The 11,673-nt window shown below is 43.4% G+C and overlaps 1 long non-coding RNA gene across 1 annotated transcript; it reads left to right on the forward strand.

Annotated features, from left to right (window-relative positions):
* Positions 1–1,441: 1,441 nt before the first annotated feature.
* Positions 1,442–11,216, forward strand: LOC138105076 (uncharacterized). Its single transcript, XR_011148373.1, has 3 exons — positions 1,442–1,632; positions 5,622–5,906; positions 8,597–11,216. It is a non-coding gene; the product is annotated as an uncharacterized lncRNA (long non-coding RNA).
* The last annotated feature ends 457 nt before the right edge of the window (positions 11,217–11,673 follow it).

The raw sequence follows: 11,673 nt of genomic DNA on the forward strand, positions 1-11,673 counted from the left end.
TTTATGGAGCATCATGTTTGTGGCTTATTTTGGTTTTGGATGATCTATTCCTTGGAGCCCAAGCACTGTTTTTATTGAGTAGGGAAGGAAAGTGTGTCCCTGTGGTGCCTCAAATATTCTTTGTCTCCTCCACTTTTTCGTGGAAGAACTCCTTCCACCACCTTCCACAGCACTTTGAACATGGTGCTGGGCAGCACCTTTGTACTAGTTTGAAAGCAAACCAGTGAGAGACTCGAAATCAGAACTACAATTAAATAGGAAAATTGAAGTAAATGCAGTAGTGCAGAAACACTGACAGGTCAGGATACAACCTGACACCCCGTTGGTCAGGGTGGTGGTAGCAGTCTGATTAAATGGTGGCTGCAATCCTGTTGAAGTGGTAGATGTGGTTCTGTTGAAGCAGTGATCCTGTAGAAGGGTCTGGTGTTCCTCAAAAGCCCCAGTGGTGGTTATGTAGCTCTTTGGGAATCCAGTAGCTAAGGCTGACTGTGGTGTTCCAAACCTCAGATTATATCCAGGTAGGAATGCTTGGTTCCTCCCCCTGGGCAGAGCATCTCACGATGGGATGATGTAATTTATGAGTTATGCAGTGAGGCTTCGTGGCCCATTAACAGAAGATACTGCTCCAGAGGGAGTTATCTGGGATGTGTCATGGAAGAGACAAAGAACACTGCCCCACCTGGTTTTAACAGATGATGATAGAATACTTGTGGTTACATCTTACCTTGTAACCTAAGACAACCTGCTTTCAGTGGCCCAGGCAGTTTCTTCTTCCTTTCTTAATTTTATGTATCTTTAGCAGTTTCACAACCTGAAAATGCAGTTCCCCATCTGTAAAACACCTGCCCCTGTATCCACTTAACAGCAATGAAAATGACCATAAGCAGAAGACATCAGGGCCTGACAAGGTGCCTGGTACAGACCTATAAGGGGGTACCTGGTCCTCAGGAACCTAAACTATCTGCAATAGTGTAATTTTTTCTTGCCCACTGTGTTTCTCTGGCCTTAGAAGGAGCAAAACATTGAAACAAGTGCATTTGAATGGCCTTACCATTTTACAGTCACATGTTCTTTTATTGCAGAGGGACACAAAGTCTTTGTTTTTCCAATTACACTTTTAAGATGTCTTTCCATGTAGTCGTTGGTAATTGCATTTGGTTGCTAGCCTAGAAGAACATGGACTTGGAAAACGAGCTCACACTTAAAGCAGCATGTTTGTATTCTGATGCAGTGCTTGGGGCTACTTCATCGGGACGTGGCAACATCAGGAGTCAGTGCCCAGTGGTGCATCTGGGTGTGGTGGCAGCCCTTCCCAGCTGATGTGCTGCAGCTGCTGTCCCAGAGCATGTCCCTGGCATCCAAAATATCCCCAGCTGTGCACACAGCATTGTTAGCCTGGCCAGTGAGTTACACCAGGGCGGGGTCTGTTAAAAGGAAAGCAGTAGCAGCTCACCAAAAATACACTCTATCTACTTAGCAGATATCCCAGTGTGTTGGGGAGAAGAAAAAGCCCAGTCTGCTGCCTCCTTCAGCACTGACTGCTGTGGTAATCTATAAATCACCAGGGTTTATTTGCCCTAATTCCCCTGTCTACATGTTGATGTTCTTCAATGAAGATGATCATTTTACACTGTAAGTTATTTGCCAGATCTGCTGAACTTTGCCTCCACGATCCCAGTCCAAATTCATATCCGCAAGATTGTAATGTATGATGACATATCATCAGCTCATGAGGGTAACTCTGTTTTATCCATGCATAATCCCAAATTGCTGTATTGCTTCCTAACCCACAATCAAGTCTATGGCCCCTGGGGAGCAAAGGAGCCAGTGAAAACTAATTTATAGGCAAGAGCTGTTTTTCTCTTTGCCTCTTGGTTACTTGAGCTGCTTTTTGCTCCCCGCAAGGAAAATAGACTCATATGGGAAGAAATAAATTTGTTTCATTTGCAAAAGGAAAAATATAATATAATATAATGTAATTGTAATATAATGTAAAATATAATATAAATATAATATAATATAATATAATATAATATAATATAATATAATATAATATAATATAATATAATATAATATAAATGTGGTCTTTAGATCAGGGTAGTTGACACCTTGGTTGCATCAGCACTGAACTAGGGGATGAAAAGCATCTGGAATTTTCTGAAAGCACCTGAGAGTTTCATTTAGCAGCACACAATTCTATGGCTGCTCTTCCAAAATTTGCTTGGGCCGGTTGCTCAGCAGATGTATATTCCCTTGCAAGCAGCCTTTAGGTCTGGGTGAAACATTTAAGAGACTGTTGCAGGAATATGAAGCTGAGTTTATCAGAGAAATACAGTATGTTGGGTAGGAAGAGCAATCTCTATTGTTCCACAAAGAAAAAATGTATTGAAGCATTTCGTACGCCTCAGGATCATCCTGCCTAATACCCCAGATAATCCGCAGCTTAAGGATTCCCCTTTGCTTTCTCCTAAATGATTGCCACCAGTTGAGTTGCCCATGGATTAGGACAGCTATCCCAAGATGCCACCACTTCACCAAGCCTTTGGCTGCAAAAGGCAGAGCAGCAGAATTAGTCTACGCTTCTCCCCACCTTCCCTTTCCCCAGGGAACAAAGGGGTGCCAAACTGGAATAAGTTTTTCTGAGAGCCCACAGCTCTGGAGCTTTCTAAAAAAACTGCTTTGCACTAGTAACCTCCTAGGACAAGGCTGAGGGATGTGTTCAGGGGAGGAGGGGAATTGTGCAGCCACATCATGCAAACTCTAGCATAAGATGGTTAATGCAGCTTGGAGATAATAAAGACCAAATAATAAAGAATAAGTTTTTCTGAGAGCCCACAGCTCTGGAGCTTTCTAAAAAAACTGCTTTGCACTAGTAACCTCCTAGGACAAGGCTGAGGGATGTGTTCAGGGGAGGAGGGGAATTGTGCAGCCACATCATGCAAACTCTAGCATAAGATGGTTAATGCAGCTTGGAGATAATAAAGACCAAAGAGGTGATATGAAAGAGTAGTTGCTTTTCTGTCTTCGTAGGGAATGAAGGAGGGCATGGTGCATTTTGTTACTGGTATGTGATGCTGCAGAATGTAGTTTGCTATTTAATGCAACATAATTTACTACTAGCAAATTAATTTCCTCATGACTTGTGTTTTTTACATAACACTCAGCAGTGGTCAGATGGTAGATGTGTCAGGCGTGCTGCTTGTTATGCTAATTGTCAGCCTGTAAAGGCTGCCCAGTTAACACTTCTCCCCTGCTTGCTGCAGCCCAGCATTGCTGCTAGAGCCCAACATTGCCTACAGCCAGCAAGCTCATTCAGAGAAGAGGCACTCTCCAAGTGCGTGTTTTGACTGATTTTCTTGTTACTGTTCAGTTCCGTTTTGGTCCCTCTTGGTACATTTCTGTCAAAAATAACGTGGGTCAAACTGTTTTCCAGTATGGAAACGTGTCTGTGCACACCTGCATTTCTCAGCTTTTGGTCTTTGCAGTCCCCAGATCCCTTGCAAGCTTCCCCTGGCTCCAGGCTGGGGTGCAGAGCATCCATGCCTGCTCCTCCTCCTTCCACCACACGCACCTCACTGCAATTTCAGGACAGGCTGCTCCTTGCCTGCACCAATGCTTCTCCTTATGATTTTGGTGGTGCTGTTCAGCACCTCCTCATGGAGCAGGGGCTGCTGCTCACCTGGGAAAGAAGTTCTCACTGCTGCCTTCCTGTCCCACGTCCCATGGGAGCTGCTATGGGGCCCACACAAGTTTTTTTCCTGGGTGGGATCCCATGCTCAGGTCAAAAAGTTCCTTTTGGACGTGCAAAATCCTTTCCTGGTTTCACCAAACAACCAAACATGTTTGTACTCCCTTGCCCTACCTCCCTTCCTACACCCTTCAGTGGTGTCTAGTCCAATTACATTCCTTTCTTTTTGCTTATTTTGCTTTATTGATTTTAAGGCTCCTGTCAGTAGCCTTAAATCCACTGTTTTGCACCTACACTGCTGCTATGAGTAGGAATCAGGTGCTTAACAGGTTTCTGCACTTCTTTAATATCTGCCTTCATGTGAAAAAGCAAGAGATTACATGCTCTGCAACAGGCACTTTCATCATCATATTCATTATGTTGGTGCAATTAAACTTAGAAGTCCCCTCCAAGAGACTCCAGTTCTGACAAGTGGCCCTATTGTCCTCTCCACAAAGTAGGAAAGTTGTATTTTAGCCCTTTCACATGGCATTGAGTGCTCTCTGGAGTGTTTTCCACTTGCTACCTATATAGCTGCACCCTGGCTCTCAGCTCATTTGCCTGGAGACCCTCAGATCTCCCAGCCCCCCTGCAGACGGAAGGGCTCAAATCCTGTTTGTTTCAGCTGAAAGGCTGATACTGAAGTTAGTGCAGATGGTAATTAGTACTTGAGGGAGTGCTGTTTCCAGGGAATCCTCTCATCACTTGCTCTGAGTCACACGCTCAGTGGAGGACACTTCACCAGAAACACATTTTCTGCTACTTTTGGAGCTAAGCTCTCACAGATTAATTAATTGAGTTCATGTATAAATGCAAGAAGGAGGAATTCAGAACAGTTTTGTAAGGTTGCAGTCAGGAGAAATGTATACAGACAGACACCTGTTCTCCAATTAAAAACTGGGTTTATAGAGGTTATACAAAGTCTGCACAGCTCTAGTATTGATTGTTTGTCTGGCAAAGCGATAATCAACAGAAAAACTAACTGGGTTTGACTGCAAGTTGGGATTGCCGGGGCTGATGGTGCCCAGAAGCAGAAAAATTAAACTGTTTTGTGTTTAGCTGGGGATGCCTCACTTAACCCAAAGGGAGCAAACCCGGAGGACTAAAACATAATGAAAACCAGACTGCTGGTTGAGTAGCTATTCAGTGGCCAGCTACTGCTTTCCTTGGGAAGCAATTCATTATTCCCTTTACATTTTGCACTGCTGGGAGCAAAACATCTCATCTGCTCAGCCAACACTGCCGGGTGGCAGGTGGTTTTCCTGCCACAAGGACACAGCGGGCTCAGTCCTGCCATGGCTGGGCCATTGGGTACAGCTGAGGTACAGCAGGCAGAAATTTGCCCTAATAGCTCTCTTGAGTTGATAGCAGGAGTGCAGCTGGTCAGCCCTTTACTAAAATGTGATGGATAACCATAGAGTGTTTTCCCTGGCAGCTGAAACCTTTTCCAAGATGGCAATAATGTTCATGTCTTTAGCCACCTAACAGATGAGACAGAAAAACTGGTGGCCTTGTCCAGAAAGCATGAGCCAGCCTAATTCTGGGGTGAGGTTTCCCACCAACTGTGTGCTAATTCAGAAAGCAAGAACCCTTGTGTCAGATCCTTCCCCTATCCTTTTCTACAGACTGCCTGTACCAATATTTATAATATTTATTGCCTCACCTCTGAATATAGAACTTGGCCAACACGTTAAAAAAAAAAGGGGAGAGGCAAGGCTTGAGTTGTGTCGAGTATCTGCCTCATGCCCTGTTGCCTAGGCAGCTACATCTAACATTCAGGGACTCGTTTCTAGGAATTATGAGCTAGAGAGAGATAAACAAGCTCTTTTAAGGATGCAGAAGAGAAGAGGACTCGAATTTCATTTGCTGTATTTACTTTGTTGCGCTCATTTAGGCATTCATGGTCTCATGATGACCTGGAAACGGAGATACCCTGTGGAAGGAAGTGTGTGCCTTGCTCCCTTCAGGCAGCTCTGTGTGCCCGCCCTGTGCAATCCCTGGCATGGACACACACACGGGCACACACCCCAAGGAGATTGTTCTTGTTGTGTGAAGAAAAGACTGGCATTCCAGATTGCTCAGGGTCCGTCAGATGTTGTAAGAGGTTATCCAGTTTGCATGGATCAGGCTGCTCTCATTTTCACTGTACAAGAGGATGAACGCTCCCTGCCGGGTAAAGGTGAGAGCTGCACCACCTGTGTCCTCATGCCAGCCGCTGCTGGCCATTCCCTGCCAGACATGGTACCCATCCATATGCCAAGAGCTGCCTTTCTTTGTCTCACAACTGGGGCACTAGTTCTGCTTTTGTGGGATCCCACTGGTGTGAGGGTTCTGATTTTACTGCACAGTGACCACCAAACCTTCTGGCCTTGGTTTTATGCCTTCAGAGCGTGCAGATGCTGCAGTGCAAGTCAGGGTCCCACCATGCCAAACACAGGCAGGTGTCTCTCCTCCTCCAGAGATGGGATGCTCCAGGAAAAACACCTGAAGGAAGTATGAAAAGTTGAGGTGACAGGGATGTTCACCTGCTAACATGAAATAATCAGCAGACATCACTGGTTGGCCCCAGACCAATTTACCTCTAAGATGCCAATACTGGAGTGTCAGCAAGGTGTGCTTGCCCATCAGCCTCATCTGACTGAAGCAGCAGCAGTGCAGCTCCCCTGATCCAGACAGAACTTTTCTCAAAGGGCACAGTAGCAATGAAAATGTTTATTCTTCAAGGCCCATGAATGAATTTCATCATCATTTAGCAATACCCTAGACGTAATTCCAGGAAAACCTATTTTCAATATATTGTGTGTCTGTAGAGCTATTCAAGCTTGCTCCAGAATTTATGAGCAGAGTTCTGGCAAGTTCAGCCCAACCCAGCAGTTTCCCTCATCTAATTTCCCACAGAGGCATGTGGACGTGTCCTTAGCTGCATAAACCTAATTATGCTCCCACAGCCCCAAAACTGACAACTAAATTACTGTTACAGAATACTTGCAGAACAAAGCTTAACCAGAAGCGTCACAGCTTGATTTGTTGGACCAGCAGTCTGAAAAGAGAGATTGTTATGCAAATCTAATTTGGAAATCATTAGCAAGAGCGATGCCATAGACCAGAATCTTTTTATTTTTTAAAGGGATTCCACCTTATTATAACCACATTCAGTTTCTGGTTACATTAGCATAAATGAATTGCAGGAAGTATTTTTTGTATGGTAGATAGGTTTTGAAGCTGAAGTCTTGCTCATATATTGCAGTCTTAAAAGAGGTCTTAAATATTTTTTTAAATCCAGCCTCAATTGATTTCTTTTCCTTGTAAAGCTGCAAAATTTTTGTTCTGGAAGTGCCTGTTTTCAGCAGAAAGTTGGAAGTGTTCATGAATTAACTCACACTGAAAATTAAAGGCAACCACCCAGGCCATAACTTGCTCCATCCAGTGCCTTTCCTCCTGTATTTGCTGCCTGACATAAACCTACAGTCCATGAAGCTCTGCTGCTGCACAGGGGTGATACAACATAATCCTGGAAGAAATCATCTCTGCATAGCTGAGACTTCGTTTGTATGTCTGTCTTTCATGGTTACAGGAACCAGTATACACTCCAACTACTAAAAGATAGAGAAGAGTCTTGGAAACCAGGGCAGGGACCTATAGGAAGATAAAGTCTTCTTTACATGTTTTATCTGTCAGTTGGGGTTAAGGTTTCTATCTTAGTTGCAAGAAACACTGTTTACACTCTACTGACATTATTTATACTTGTTTACATGTGGTATAGCAAGGCTTGGAAAGACAAATTAATACAAGCCCAGTCCTCATTGAAGAATATTGGTCAAATCCATTACTCAGTGACATAAAACACAAAGATCTTATTTTTGGAAGCATGGGGTCACGGCCAACATGGCAGTCTGCTGGGTTCTAGAATATGGAGAATTTTTCATCTTTTCCTTACATTTCTAAAGAATCTAGGAAGTAACATCCAACAGATATGGAACCGGAAAAAGAGTAGTTGATTCATACAAGCTACAAACCTGCAGACAAGGAAATCAGAGAGCGTAAATGCAAAACCCATTCAAATAACTGTAGAAAATGCAGAAAGACAGGAATGTGTATGTATTTTTATTTACAGTAAACATCAGCACATCTGTCTTCTAAAAAAGTCCACTGCATTTCCAGTGACAGCTGTATCCTGAGGTTTTCTTGTAGAAAAACAGAAATTAAGTAGCAAAGTTGTAAAACTGGAAGAACTAAAAAAAAATATGCAGTGAAGAAAAATCAAAAGCCTTGGGTTTATTTATTGCAGATAAGGACTTTCCCATAGAAAATAATCATAGGAATGAAAGGTTGTGCCACATTTTTCATGACCAACAACAAAAAAAAACCCCAGCACAGATTTTGGGCATGACACCACGCTTCAAATTTTCAACAGCCCTTTTCACTGCGTGTGGAGACGATAATGCTGGTGGGATGTGAGCCAAGCCACTGGCATGCAGCACAATTTTCAGCCATGCTTTCCTTCCTCACTGCAGCTCCAGCTACTGTGCAGCTTGGTGTGAAATCTTGGTCCCGTGATTTGTTCTGCGTCCCTTCAGGTCTTCAGTGGAAACAGGGGAACTAATGGGCAGTGGGGAATGAGACCAGGAAGGAATAAAAATCACTTTGGAATTATTCTGAAGCTCTTCCCTGAGCTTTTATGGGCAAATAGTTAATTAGGACATCAGGGATATTTAATGCCTTGTCCTTAAGTATTAAGTCATACCTAAAACCCCACTGTTGTCTTATATTTTCAATTTATGACCAAAAAGCATAATTTTTGCTGCTGTTTCTGCTTTCCTCTCCTCCTTCATTCCTTTAACCTAAAAAGGTTTTTTTCTCTTTTCCAAGGCCGATCCCTGCTCCATGATGTCCTCCTCCAGGCCCTGGTCAATCCACATGACCTGCATTTTGTCCTGGCTTGTCTCACTGGTGGGACACAGTTGGGTGGGAGTCACCTCCTCATGCCCCAGGGACAGCAGCCCTGGTCCTTCCAGCAGCCAGGAGGCCTGACATGCTGCTGTCCATGTGCTGCCCTCAGCATGAGGATAAATATCTACCTGGAGAGCACCATCACACCACCATGGACTCTCCAGGAGGATACTCTCCTCCCTGGCGGAACTGGAAACCTGGTCCCAAGTCACAGCTTTCCTCCCAGCAGCAGAGTCTACTGCCTTCTCCAACACACAGTTAAACTTAAGGCTGAAGTTCAGTGACACTCACAAGACATGGACTGTTACCTCAGAAAGAGAGGAATTGCTTTTCCCAATTTCCTTTTGCTCTTACTATGGTTCAGCAAAGACCTTTATTTCCATGGCTTTGAATATTTTCTTCCTCAAGAGTGTCATTGTTTTCTGCATGAGACATTTACCTCTTGTCTAACCTCAAAAATTCAGGTGTCTGGAAAGTTGTAGAAATTACAGCTTCAGAGAAGCCTCAAGACTAAACAATGAAGTAGGAGAGGAGCTTCCAGGCAGCCTGTAAATTCCTGGGGCAGAGACTGTAAACTTGTCCAAGTTCTGTTCATTTGTTTATTTTCTCAAATGCCTGCTTTAATGCAGTGGTAAATTAACACTTTATGGTGCCTTTGTGTATGTTTGTATCCCACAGCTCTTACTATCTCCTGTGTCAGCCAAGGTTCCCAGCTGATCAGCACCTGCAGGAGCAGAGGAGCACAGATCTGGCTTCATCGCTGTTCTGAGGTCACAGGGGAAAGAACTGGGAGACAGCTTTTGCTTTTTCAAGTAATTTCAGCTTTTAAAATGCGCCAGAAGGAATGATTACAAAGATCCCCAGCACCTCTTTAAAACCTTTGCTATGAATGGTCATCATTAACATCTGTTTGAATGACACATTCACTAACTCTGTGTGTTCAATTTTGCACACGTTTTAGTATGAAAAAATAATGGAGGGTGGTTATTATAATTATTGGTAGTAGTAGTAGTAATATTGCTGCTGTTGTTGTTACTACTATTCTTTTTATTAATAATAATATTAATGTTGTTGCTATTATGTTTTCTTTTATGGATTTGAGAGTTATTCAGGGGAAAACCAGTTGTAAGAGAAAATTTCTTTTTTGGAGAGATACTGGCAACACACACACACACACACACACACAGAGAATGAAGGAGGTAGCATTAACTCATTCCAAAGTGAGAGCTTTACAGTTACTTTATATACTAATTATTTTAACCAACTGCATTTGAATGCATTCAATCAGTCCAAACCTTCACAGATGTCAGACTGAGGCAAGGTGCATGTGCACACATGGCTGGGGAGACGGCAGGGGGACACTCATGTGCCTTCTGCATTTCAGGTGTATTTTAGCTTTAAAGAGAAAACTCTAATTAACAAAATCAAGTAGCTGTCAAATATGTTCTTTTCTGTTGGTTTCTATTTATAATTCCCACAGGACATAAATAAAGGCAAGATATAAAAATCAGAATACATTAATTCTACCAGCTCTGCCTGCTCCCCTGAAGAGCTCCTGTGAGAAGGCAGAGCAGGTGTCTCCTCTCTCTGCACTTCCATCCATCCCTCCTCTGGCTTTCAATTGCTCGGAAGCTGTACATGTGCTGTGCACCACGACCCAGAGCAATGCTTTTGTAAAGGTTTTCCAGTTCCTGTGGGATTCTCCAAGTCAAGCAAATGCCTGACTGATCAGAGTTGTTCTTTGAATACATTTCTGCTGAAGAGGGGGATTTTGGGAGTGTGGGCAGTGCTGGGGGCTGTTGACAGGCGTGAGGTAACACGCTGACAGCGTTATTCCCATCTGTTAATAGCTGTCCTAGCCCTGGTGAAGCTGTTGCAGGACACTTGCTAAACCTGCTTATTTTGTTTGTGCATCCACCAAGACTTTTAGTTATTTTATCCACTGTTTTGGAATAACATGCCAGTTGGTGACTAAGCAACTAGAACTGTAAGTTATGCATAAGTGAGTGGTTTCACCTCTGCCTCGGCTCCTCTGCACAGGAGGTAATGTGCTGCTGTCACGCTGTGCAAAGCTCAGCCAAAGATCACAGAGATCAGCTCCCTGGCCAGCTGTGCCATCCTCTTACTTACTCCGCAAAATTGCTTTTATATGTCTGCCCTGGCCACATTTCTCCTTGCTTAGCTCATAAAGAAACCCAAATAAATCTCCCTTGAACCCAAATTCACAGGCTCTAGAAACTGGTTCAGTCAGCAATGTCTGTGCTGTTCTCTGCTGGGAACACGCCTGAATTGTCCACTTGCCTTCTGGCTCTGCCTCTACAGTCAGAAGCCAGAACAACCCCAAAAGTTAAACCCTCAACAGCATAATCCCATTGCACTTTTCACTTAATCCTTTACCACAGACATTCCTCATCCTTTGCCCCTTGCATTGCCTTTGTATGATGGTTGTTAGAAGAAATAGCTGTAAAATGCACTGGTGAATCAAGGACTGTGACCCCCATACGTCCAGAAGGCAATAAAAAGGCTTATCAATAACAAACTTGATTGATGGGATGGGAAGGCAGTGCTAAGGAAATTTCTTTTTCATTAGTTGATTAAGAGTTCTAGGAACCACAGATCATACTATTCTCACTGGGGCTCAGCCAAAAAATGCGACGAAGATGGTGACATCTCTGCTACAAAAAATTACTTTCAGCAGTACTTAGATCATACTTTGTACCAACTACAGTAAGTATTAAAATTTTCTAGTAATAGATGCAAATGCAGGGGGTATTCAGGGATATCAAAATTAGTAAGTGTTAGCACCATACCGTGAAACCAGATCTGTGCCCCACTTTGCATGGTCCTTCGCTGGTGTGGTCATGATAGTCTTTTATAATACAAAAGTTCAATTAAGTTCATCCTTACACTTTATCACACAGATTATGAGATTCTTCATTCATCCATGGGGTCCAATGCTTCTGCTTTATAGGGTACCTATACCAGGCACACACCAA

Source organism: Aphelocoma coerulescens, chromosome 2 (genome assembly GCF_041296385.1).
Source record: "Aphelocoma coerulescens isolate FSJ_1873_10779 chromosome 2, UR_Acoe_1.0, whole genome shotgun sequence".
NCBI lineage: Eukaryota > Metazoa > Chordata > Aves > Passeriformes > Corvidae > Aphelocoma > Aphelocoma coerulescens.